The sequence below is a fragment of the Simochromis diagramma genome, unplaced genomic scaffold, assembly GCF_900408965.1.
Source record: "Simochromis diagramma unplaced genomic scaffold, fSimDia1.1 OVJJ01000424.1, whole genome shotgun sequence".
NCBI classification, from domain to species: domain Eukaryota; kingdom Metazoa; phylum Chordata; class Actinopteri; order Cichliformes; family Cichlidae; genus Simochromis; species Simochromis diagramma.
Genome location: NW_024387119.1, coordinates 358,060 through 370,191, shown reverse-complemented (window position 1 = coordinate 370,191; position 12,132 = coordinate 358,060).

Here is a 12,132-nt window from a genome sequence, read left to right as displayed (position 1 = left end):
AATGTAAGACAAACGCTCACTGAAGTAGAAATAAGATACCGGGGAGCTTTTCTTAGGGCGAGTTATCTGAGGACTGCCATGCTAGCAAGAAGTTAACTGTGTGTTTTCTCTCGAGTCTTAACTGAAGAAGTGTTTTTGAGAACATTTTTTTAATCGTTATTTGGTACCTTCGTAGAACCGGTTTGCAAGAAAATCAGAACGGTTATCTGGAGATTCGTTATCAGATCAATGAGCAACTGATAGCCTGACGCCTGGGAGAAGAACAGACAGCCACCGTGAAGTAGTAGCACAGCCTCTTGTGACGAGGAGAGAGAGCACAAGGACGTTAAATTCGGGGCTCGGGCAAGTGTTAATAATCTGGTAAACGGACGGGGATTCAGTAGAGAGAGTACTGTGTAGAGTGGAGAAACATCTATTTGTATATAAGAACGGCGCAGAAAAGGTTTAAAGTACAGCGGACACAATTAAAAAAAGGTTGGGTTTGCCGAAAGGGAGCTGGAATTAGACTTGACGTTTTAGAGGAGCTTGAAATTATCTCCGCTGACAAGATTAAAAAATGGTTGGGTTCGGCCAAAAGAGCTGAATAGACTTGAGGTTTAGAGGTAGAGCTGAATTATCTGCGTGACAAATTTGGCGCGGGAATAGTCTATGTGTGGTATTGTGTCTGAGTAGCATTGATTTACAGCAACAATATGCTGATGAACACTTCCATTTTGTTTTCTATTGCTGAGCCAGTACGGTGAACTAAAGGAGAAACTGGTTGAGTTATCTCATAAACGATACGCTTCAACGTAGGTGAGTCGAAGGGCCGTAATAAGTAAACCATTGACGATGTCAAGCGTTGCCAGCGACGGCCCAGCAAACATCTTTGACAAATGTGTGATTAAACAAGTAAAAATTAAACCTGATGAAAATTCTGAAAAACAGAAGCTGCGGATGCAGCACTAATCCAAAAGTAAAGAAGAGAGGAAAAATCCTATTGAAGGACAATGAGGTAGAGGGCTATCACACACACACCAAACAGCGACTTTACACTACATGCTGGAAGGTCGGGGAAAGATGGGACCATTTTGTACGTGACTGTAAGAAACAAATAATTACCTCCCTCAAATGGAATGTGGAGGTGTACGTTTGTGTGTGTGTGTGTGTGTGTGTGTGTGTTTGCTGATCAAAGGGTCATATAACATGAAAGCACAAAGGAAACATCCTTGGTCAACAAAGAGGGTAGTCTCCCCCACCCTAGATGGTTCACCCTAGATAACACAGTGAGAAGTCCAGCGTTCATCTAGTCAAAAAGGACTTAGACTAAAACAGACATAGCTATGTTAAAACAATAAAAACCATAAAAACAAGGTGCAACCTCTCATGCTCCCAGGATGTGGGGTGCATTCCGGGAGTGCACACCAAGCCCTGCAGGCCTGTTAGAGATCACACATCCTGTCACTACACATTGATTATATGCCTCTAAGCATACAATGGTTAAATATTTCCTAATACAAAATAACTACATGCAGTATTCTATCATATGCAAACTTATATCACTAAAAGATTATACTGACTACTAAATACAATTTTCCATTGACAGCTTCTAATAACATGTTGTTTCTCCTCTGAGTTTAATTGTGAAAGTAAAAAAAAGAACAAAAAAGAGTTTTATTTTGAAGAATCTGCAGGAAATTATCAGTGTTCCTCTGTCTAACTTAAGAGGACCAAACCTTTAGTGCAGCAGCAGCTGCGTGTTGTTGTTATCAGGACTTTAACTGGAGATGAAGATGTTGCTGCCACTCCTGCTCCTCGTACTCGGTAAGAGCGCTCTTTGAATGCAAACACAACGACACAGCTGTTTGTGCTTTTAGACAACATAAAGTCTAACATGAGTTTACTGAATATAAACGGACTCTACTTGACTTTATTCCTTATAACCCCCTCTGGGACTTCATGCAGGGCGCTCACAGGGTTACAGCTGAGTTCATATTTGTTTAAGATGAACTATCTGTGTGTTCCAGACGTCTCTGTTTCTTACTGATAGAACCACAAACCTGCCAGAGAGTAGTGACGTTTGACAAGATTAACGACTATGGCAAAAACAGAAGATGAAAAACTGTCCAATGATACAGATGAAAATCGGTTGTGTTGCCAGTTGTGTGTAACATTGTCAGTGGTGACACTTTCATGTGTTGTAACACTGGGATGTCTATTTGCTAATAAACTGTTTTGTGTGTGTGTGTGTGTGTGTGTGTGCGTGTGTGTGTGTGTGTGTGTGACTGTGTTTCTGCCTCATTTGATGTTGTTGCATGGTGAGGTTATTTGTTAAAAATGAATGGACTGCGGTGTCGTTGTTAGCCCTGCAGGGCTCAGATCTGCTTGTATCTGTGTTCATTTTCAACCAAATGTAGATATAAATAAGAGATGGTTTCCTCCTTTCACCTCAGTGTTGTTCAGTCATCCATCAGTTTTCTTTAACATCTTTGATGTCCTTTCAGTGTTTGTTGGATAGGAAGAATCCATGTTTGAATACTTTTCATAAAACAAGGCTGATAGTGACGTTACATATTCTGCAACTTTCTGAAACCACTTCATATTCGACTTTATATCAACCCAAGGAAAAAATCCACTGCATACACATAATAAGTGTTTTTGTTGTGTGTGCTTGTGTCTCCTTCCAGTTTCCCAGCATGCCCTGGCTCCGGTGGTAGAGGTGTATGAGGGGGAAAAATCTGTCCTGTTGCCTTTCAAGTACTCAGGTTTTATACCTGAGGAAAATCCCACAGTGCTGTGGACTCGCAATGATCTCGACCCCAAATCTGTCCATGTGAGACGAGAGGAAACAGATAATGTAACAGGACAAAACCAGCGTTACAGCGGGCGCACATCAATGAGGCCTGATGCTCTGGACAGTTCAGACTTCAGCCTCACTCTGAGAAACCCTCAAATGACTGATAGTGGCAACTACACCTGCTCCATCGGAAATGAAAGGGCAGAACTGAAACTGACCGACGTACAGCTGCATGTCAAAGGTAAGAAACCCAAACAAACAAAAGAAAAATAACACCTTCTATAATCACAAGTCAAAGATCACATGTCAAACTAAAGGTTGATAGAAAAGGAATTTCTTTTGTTGAAAACTGGAAAATGGCATTAACATTTTCCAGATGTAACCAGTCTGCAAACATCAAAACCTCACAGCTAGATTTTTGGGTGTTTCTACTAAATCTGGATGATTTGATTCAGAAGGTTTTACATCCTGTATACGCAAGAAAACCTGCAGCTCACAGGCCTAATAGAGACCGATGTACAACATGTAACAGAGGATGTCATTTTAAGAAGATAAACTTGACAAGAATCCACTTCCAATCAAGTAGCTTTCATTGATTCATTTATTGAACAGGAAGCAGGGTTATGCATTCATAATGTGAGTGTGGAGGTAGTGTGGTAAGGGGGTGTTATACAAGGGCCAACATGAGAAATTAGTGACGCTCCCTTAATGGCCTCAAGCTGCCACTTGTGGCACGTCTGGAGGAAAGGCAGATAATTTTGAATGTTGTGGATCCAAAACTTGGCACTGCCTCCATCTATGATGGCCCAGGAGCTCCGTTTTAGTGTCCAGTTTAGTTACCATTTTAAACAAAAAGAGAGAGAATCATGATATTTATATATTATTAATATGTATTTTTACTGGTAGCAGAGATCAGAGCACATCAATTCTCTCTTTACCATGAGTATAACTGCTGCTGCTTCTGATATTATGGTTCATTTCCCTCGTAGATCAGCAGGTGAAGGTGGAGGTAGAGGTGGAGGAAGGATCAGACTCTGTCATCCTGCCCTGCAAAACAAAACCTAACATACCCGAGGCCACCAGAGTGGAGTGGACTCACTCTGACCTCGGACTCATGGTGGTTCGTGAGTATTCAAACCAAAGTGGCCAACTTATGACTCAGGATGAAGTTTATAGAGACCAAACAAAGATGAATGAAGATCCACTGAGAACTGGAGACCTCAGTCTGACCCTGAAACACCCCACAGAGAGAGACAGTGGAGGATACATCTGCACCATCTACAGGGACAAAGACATCCTCAGATGGAAAGTAATGCTGCAGGTCAACAGTAAGTGCTGTACTTACAGGTCAGAGGTCAATGTTGTGGACACAGGTCAGAAAACTTTTCGTTTTCTTTTCATCACAGAACCATTTCCATCCTGGGCCATAGCTCTCCTGGTTCTTCTTCTAGTAGTTTCTGGAGGTCTTCTATTTTATTTCCGGCACTATTTCATGTCAGGTGAGTGTCTCCTCCTACACTACCCATAATGCCGATGGTCAGCAGGTGTCCTCTGGTGGCTCCTTGACTGCGGCTCACACAAACTTGTTCCAGAAGCTGAAAGAGTTGAGAGTTACAAACAGCTGATACAGAGAGCTGAAGAGAAACTTCCAGGTTTGTTCCAGAAGTCAGAAAACCTCCTTCAGACTCAGTCATTGATCAGTGAAACAGCTCCACAACATGACTTTACTAAACAGTGTGTGTGCTTCACTGCATTGATCTGACACAGAGGCTGCATGTGGACAAGCTGTTCTTCTTCTGTGGTGGTAAACAGCAGCTGACATGGAAACATGTGCTGACAGTAAATGTTGCAGCAGCTTCAGTAAATGTTCCTCCTTGAGTTGTGCTCATTTGGTGGAGAGCTTCAGATGTTCAGACACATGAGATCTTCATGGTTTCTGTGCTGATGTGTGTGAGACATGGCCGACTGTGGAGGCTCAGGCTGTCTGTGCTTCTTCATCCAACATGTCTGCAGCATTAGTAAGGTAGTGAGTGCTTAATGAATCATTTATAAAGTAATACTCATCCTTAGTTTATAAACAGATAGATATAGATATAAATTGATATCAATATAAATATAGAATCTTGATTAATAAGTCTGTTTTATACGTCTAATGAACAAAGTATTTAAAAGCACATTTGTTTGCTTTAATACATGTTTTGTTAATAATTATTTCATATTTCATATCATGGTTATTTCAGGCAGTTAATAATTAATGTCTTTTGTAGTAGATGATCTAAAGTGAGAACTACTTTGGCTTTATAAGGAATTGCTTAATGAAATGAAAGTGTTTCAAGACTCCAACAAGTCTTTACAACAGAAAAGCACAAAGAGAAACAGAACATCCAAATATTAACTGCCAGGTGCAAACATCACCCACCTGAGGTTCACAGAATATTCGGCTTGTGCGAGTGGATTAAACTAAGAAGCTCAGCTGAGCAGTTGGAGCCTCAGGACAGCTTAACTTAAATATACTGAAGCCTCTTCATTTAAAATAAACACAGTTTTCACAAATCCATAGTGTTTATGTGACATAACTTCACAAACACCACCAACAGACACCATGTATCCATCGTGTTAAACTCATAATGCAGGGAAAAGTCTCTGGGAGGTTTCAGAGTTTGGGATTTCTTTAGTTCAGTCCTGAGGTTCAGCTGTCCTCTGGTTTGTGCTCTGTTAGCTTTAGTCAGACATGTCAACATCCAGCCTGCTTCAGTTCCAAAGCGCTGCTGAATTAAAGGAAATCGTGCTTTCACACAGAGGAACTCAGCTGAAATGAAGGAAGTAGTAAATAGTGTCCTCTTCATACACGATGAAAACTCTGAGCAGCTTCTTGGGGTCGAGGTGATCAGGAGGAGAGATGGTTCTCCATCATCAAGGAGAATCCCAAATCAATGTGCATTTCCATGATATCTTAAAACCCCATCCTGTAAAACAGGGATGTTACTGTTCCTCCTGCTCTGATGTGCTTCTGTCCTTCAGCTTTATCTACAACTCTGAAAACCTGCTGCTGTCTGTATTTGTTGTTCTTTCAGTTATTCCAGTGAAGGTGGAGGTGGAGGAGGGGGTGGTGTCTGTCACGCTGCCCTTCATAACCACAGAAAAAAAGTCGGGGGAAATTCAAGTGATATGGGAACGTTACGAGCCGTTCCACCAGAAGGCCCACGTGTTTACGAACGGCGAAAACCAATATGAAGAACAGCACGAAGTTTACGAAGGCCGAACTGTGATGAATGAAGAACTGCTGAAAACTGGAGACCTCAGTCTGACCCTGAAACACCCCACAGATGCTGACAGTGGAGAGTACAAGTGTTTGGTCTGGAGGAAGGGAAACTTAATCAGAAAGAAAACTGTGCTGCTCAAAGTCAAAGGTTGGTTTGTCTGTTTGTTTGCTGGCTTGTGCGATTGTGTCTGACTGTCTTGTGTCTCCTCTGCAGGTCCAGGATGAAACAGGGGACATCAGGACCAGACCAGTGGGCTGTGAGGTGTTGCACCTGGGACTCCTAAGGTGAGGGACCCGTGCGCTCCTCAGAGGAAGACAAATGAGAGGCCTGTGTGTTTGTTCCTCTGACAGCTTCAGCTGTTTTTCACCTGCTTGTCTTGAGGCAACTGTTATCATGATTTATATATAAAACTGAGTTGAACTGTTTGGGTTCACAGTGCACTGAATGCATCATTTGCTACTGTGGTGTAACCAGTGTTAGGACCATGTGACCTGCCCAGAGTGTACAGCTGGAAATGAGCAGCTTAACGACAATCTGACTGGTTTCCATCACTATGTTTCTGATTCATTTACATTAACTGTGCTGCTCAAAGTCAAAGGTTGGTTTATCTGTACAGCTGTCATATTAGAAGTAGAAGAAGCTCTGATTTTAGTGCCAAAATAAATCTATGAAGTTATGAATTCACAGCTCGTGTTGTGTTTGTTGTCCTCTCAGTGTGTCAGGTGGAGGTGGAGGAGGGGGTGGTGTCTGTCACGCTGCCCTTCATAACCACACAAAACCTGCCTGAAGATGCTGAGGTGAGGTCGATACGTGAAGATTTAGGTCCATCAGTGATGGTCCACGTGTATAAGAAACCCTCAGACCAGCCTAAAGAAGAGGACCAGGTTTACAAAGACCAAACAGAGATGAAAGAAGACCCTCTGAAAACTGGAGAGACAGTGGGAGGAAGGGAAACTTCATCAGACAAAAATGGTAGGTTTGTTTATTTGCTGTTTATTGGCTTGTGCTGTTGTGTCTGACTGTCTTGTGTCTCCTCTGCAGGCAGAGTTCAGGTCCAGGATCAAACAGGGGACATCAGGAACAGTGGCAGCTCCATTGATCCGACTCCTCTGATGGCTGATCAATCAGTTTGATCTGTGTGTGATCAGTGCTGTGAGTCAAACAGCATGATCACAGGACCATAGTAATGCTTTTTGTTCTCATTTAATTTGCCTTTTTTTAAATTGTAAATTTGGTTTTAATGTAAAATATTATAATAATTATTGTTCTATGAGTTCAACCTCCGTCACTCTGACCTTTGAACTTTTTCTGCATTTTGTGGTTTGGCTGTTTCAGCGTTGTAACACAGAAACGCAGATTCTATTTTAAGTCCAGTTTCCTGTTGTTGGTGTTCAGATGTTGTGCAGCCCCCTCCACCTTTTATATGTTCAAGTGCATAGTGGGGAGGATGTCATAAGGCCTCGAGCCAATCGGATGGAAAACACAATATTTATGAGTGTTTTAAGTTGTAATTGGATTCGACCTGAACATGACAGGAAGGTTACTCATCTTTCTTCTCTGGACTGTTGGATAGAGTCATGTGACCTGCACAGAGACTACACATGGAAATGAGCAGCAGAGCTCAACTCTGTCAGCTTTCCATCTGCTTTTTTAGATTGGTTATTATCTGTTAACACACAAAATAAAAACAGCTGGCTGACCTTTAATCTGATCCTTGTTCTTCTTCTTCTGTGGTGTTTGTGATGGAGCAGCTGGTCCTGATGTGTTTGATGAAGCCAGGGTTCCTGCTGCTTCAGCAAAGTTTCAGTTTTGTAACAATTTAACAACAGCTCAAAATACACAAGATTTAAAACTGGTGATGCAAAGAGCTGAATTTCTTTTTTTTTTTAACATATAACATTTTAGAAAGCTGAATTTAAGCTTGCTTACTTAGAAAGAAATAAACCGAAATAGTCCACAAATTAGTCTCTACTGTTTATGATAATTATATTTTAATGAGAGATACAGAACTTGATACAGAATTTACCCTTTTTAATTTTTCATATTTATTTCCTATCTTATTCATAGCCTTTTCCTTTTTTGTTTTCTTTAGGTCACGAGCAGTTGTCCAAGCATTTCACTACATATCGTACTGTGTATGACTGTGTACGTGACAAATAAAATTTGAATTTGAATTTGAATTTGAGAACATCACATAAAACTATAAGTTGGTTTTTGTAATGGAAGATTTTATATGTGTGTGTGTGTGTGTGTGTGTGTGTGTTATTGTCATTTAAAGTGTTTATGTGCTCAGTTGTGACACTGAACAGTCAACAACTAGCTGAACTTACTTTGACCTCGACATTTGAAGAAAACAACTGCTTTTTCTACGTTATGAGTTTCTTCAAGTCATTTGAAACTGCGACATCTGTTTTGAACATGCTGGGGTGAAGACCGCAGAGCCCGAGAAGAGGAAGTAAGAAGCTGATGTTATGGGAGGATAAGTAGGTGCCGCCACGCCTCGAGAGCTCAGAGCTCGCATGAGTGTGTTGTCTGTTTCCTCTCCCATGCACATGGTCATATAGGCGTTTGTTACAGCTAACCGTGTTTGCAGACTTTGTTAATCTAAATTTCACCACAGTTTGTGTGTCAGTTCTTCTCAGAGAGTCTGCAGGACAGTTTGGTCTGGAAGCTCCTCCTGTGTCCTCGAGGATCAGAGTGTAAAATGAGAAGTTTTGTGCCAGTGAACAAACACCTGCTGAGCTTTGATAAAACCCTGATAACGTTCCCCCTCTGAGATCACAGGAAATCATTCCTGCCTGTGGCCATCTCCCTGTACAACGCATCCACTTAACACACTGTTTGCTGCTACAACTACACGTTTCTTTTCCAACTATTTATTTATGAGTGAAGTATGTATGTGTATATATGTATATATTGTACTATTCTTAGTTAGTGTATTGTCTGTCTTGTCTTAATGTTGGTTTAAAATGGAGCACTGTAACAAAAAATAATTTCCCCCAGGGATTAATAAAGTATTCTGATTCTGATTCTGATTCTGATCTCCATCATCAGCAGGCAAACAGTGAGATCGGCTCTGAGCTGCTCTGTGAACACGGACCACACTTTGTGCTTTAGACTGTTTGAAACTCCAGCATTCAAACAGTGGCGGATCTCGAAAATGTTACATGCGAGGGCCAGAAGAGGGGGATCAGGTCTATGCAGGATGGCACATACCTCTGCAGTGAAGTATGTGGAAACCCCCTATACACAAATGGAGTACATTTGTGCACAGTAACTGAAAACTCCTCAATATGAGAAGAAGGGAAAGCAACACCAGAAACAGCACACAGTAGACATAACTACCAAAATGAAATGTTACAACAGCAGAGAATACCTGACATGAAATTAGGGCGCACAGGAGGGCAGGAAAACCGGAAACCCAGGGAATCAAAATGAAAGTAAAACTAAGAAACTCTGACAATAAAACTAAAACAGGAGATAAATCAAATACCAAACTCACAATGACACGAACTATGAACACTGTGCAGAAATACAGCGATCACAGGCTTGTTTATTCACTTAATTAACCATTAAGTAAACCGTCTTCGGTATAACCTGCATGTATACCAACCAACTACATTTAATCTGACCAGATTATGATAAATGTAACATTTTACAGTGTACTTATGTAACAAAATACATGGAAAATTTACCTGTAATTAATTTAGTTAAAGTCAGAATTTTAGGCATGACCTTTTTGGGGGTCCAAACTCAAACTATGAAATAGCAGTGAGGACAGTTGATCATATTATTATATTAATACTTTTTCTTTTTATTTCATTATTTATTCATTTTTATTATTTTACACACACACACAGCCACCATCTATACAGCTTCTAAACTTACTGTCAGTTTTGCAAAACTAAAACTGTAATTAGGTCAGGTTACATTAATATAAACCCACGTGGATCAACCACGTGTTCCTGAAAGCAGCTCGCTGTCTGCAGTGCCTGTGCTCCCTGCTGCTTCTCCTCACTTTCATGTTTGGAGTTCTGCAGAAGGATTTTATTTTGAAGGCTCTGACAGGAAGTTGTGAGGTGTCTCTGTGTAACTTCAAAGGAGGAAACTTTGTTCAGTGCGTCAGCGGTGCTGTGAGCGAGCTGTGTGCGCCTGTTTCTCAGAGTTAACGGGACTTTCAGCGGAGAGGAAGATGCTGCTGTGGCTCGTGCTGCAGGTCCTCGGTAAGAAAGCACACACGCAGACTGACACACACACAGTGTGTAGCACGAGCTGACTGCATTAGGCCCCTCTGTGTAGTTACTGTGGTCCCTACATGCGGGCTTCATGCGGGGCGGGTCTCACCGTGACAGCTGAGCTCATCATCCTGATATCTGCTTGTTTAAGAAGTGCGTCAGTGTGCGTGTGATTCACGGCAGGAATAAAAGTACTTTGTATAAAAACTAAAAGCGTGTCTCACAATATTAAAAGCCCCGTTTACCATAGAAAGCACTTTAATGTGTCAAAATTGGTTTTTGTTCACAATAACGCCACGTGCACAATCATCTATGTTCAAGTTCCCTGATTAATATAAAGTTCTACAATCCTAAAACAACAAATAGACATTTTTCTTTTTTTTTATTCAACACCAGATGTTACTCTGTGTGTTTGTACATTTTTAATGCTGTCTCAGAATAACTTGTGTCCTGAATTGCCCCCTTATAGAAATCCCCCTGAACAGGTCCCCTCGTCCTCTGGTCACATGACTTACAGTAAGGTCCACAGTAGAGATGGTCTTTTTTGTTTTTCATACATCAGAATGTCTCACTGTGACTGTTACTGTACAAACTGATAGCTTTGTACGTTTGGTGTTCATTTCATGTCAGGAGATGTGTCCATGTAAAAGTGTGTTCAGATGTCGAGGTCAGGTGGTACAGCTGCAGAAGTGTCACTTCATGAAATCAGTATGTTCTTAAAAGCTTTAGGATTATTACGTTTCTCAAACTGTTTTTAACGGCTGTTATTATGGTTATTTTTATTTCATGGGGTTGAAAAAACTGTCATGAAAAATGTTTCATCTGCTTAATGAGAACTTCCTTCTTTTCTAAGCCCGACACATGAAAGCAAATCAAAATTGGTTTAGTACGCACGTATTCACAGTTGTGATGTCACCCCTGCTTGTTTATTAACACGTTCTTCATTTGCAGATTACAGTCAAGGATTAAAAGCACTTCATTCGTAACAGAGACGAGTCTCAGAATGTTTCACCTCCGTGTTTTTCAGACGTGCATCAAAGTTTTCTTTGATGTTTTTTAAGCATCCTTCGAGTTAGTTTTTGTTGGATGGGAAGAATCCATGTTTGAGTACTTAGCAGAAAACATGGCTTCTGAAACCACTTTCCCCACGATGTGAACCACTAGAAAAATCCACAGCATGCAGGTGATTAGTGTTTTTTGTTTTGTGTGCTTGTGTCTCCTTCCAGTTTCCCAGCATGCCCTGGCTGTGGTGGTGGAGGTGTATGAGGGGGCAAAGTCTGTCCAGCTGCCCTGTCAGTACGTAGGTCTTATACTTACGAACCCCACAGTGCTGTGGACTCGCAATGATCTCGACCCCAAATCTGTCCACGTGAGACGAGAGGAAACAAATGATGTAACAGGACAAAACCAGCGTTACAGCGGGCGCACATCAATGAGGCCTGATGCTCTGGACAGTTCAGACTTCAGCCTCACTCTGAGAAACCCCCAAATGACTGATAGTGGCAACTACACCTGCTCCATCAGAAATGAAGGGGCAGAACTGAAACTGACCGACGTACAGCTGCATGTCAAAGGTAAGAAACCCAAACAAACAAAAGAAAAATGTCAAACTAAAGGTTGATAGAAAAGGAATTTGTTTTGTTGAAAACTGGAAAATGGCATTAACATTTTCCAGATGCAACCAGTCTGCAAACATCAAAATCTCACAGCTAGATTTTTTGGTGTTTCTACTAAATCTGGATGATTTGATTCAGAAGGTTTTACATCCTGTATACGCAAGAAAACCTGCAGCTCACAGGCCTAATAGAGACCGATGTACAACATGTAACAGAGGATGTCATTTTAAGAAGATAAACTT